This window comes from Arachis duranensis, chromosome 1, assembly GCF_000817695.3.
Source record: "Arachis duranensis cultivar V14167 chromosome 1, aradu.V14167.gnm2.J7QH, whole genome shotgun sequence".
In the NCBI taxonomy this organism is placed as follows: Eukaryota; Viridiplantae; Streptophyta; class Magnoliopsida; order Fabales; family Fabaceae; genus Arachis; species Arachis duranensis.
In genome coordinates, this window is record NC_029772.3 from 21,445,795 (window position 1) to 21,446,029 (window position 235).

Here is a 235-nt window from a genome sequence, read left to right on the forward strand (position 1 = left end):
TTCTTCCACCATTATTGTTGTTGAAACCTTGTTGAGGTCTCTGTTGATCCTTCTATGAGAGATTTGGATGATTTCTCCATGAAAGATTATAGGTGTTTCCATAGGATTCTCCCATGTAATTCACCTCTTCCATTGAAGGGTTCTCCGGATCATAAGCTTCTTCTTCAGATGAAGCATCCTTAGTACTTCCTGGTGCAGCTTGCATTCCAGACAGACTTTGAGAAATCATATTGAC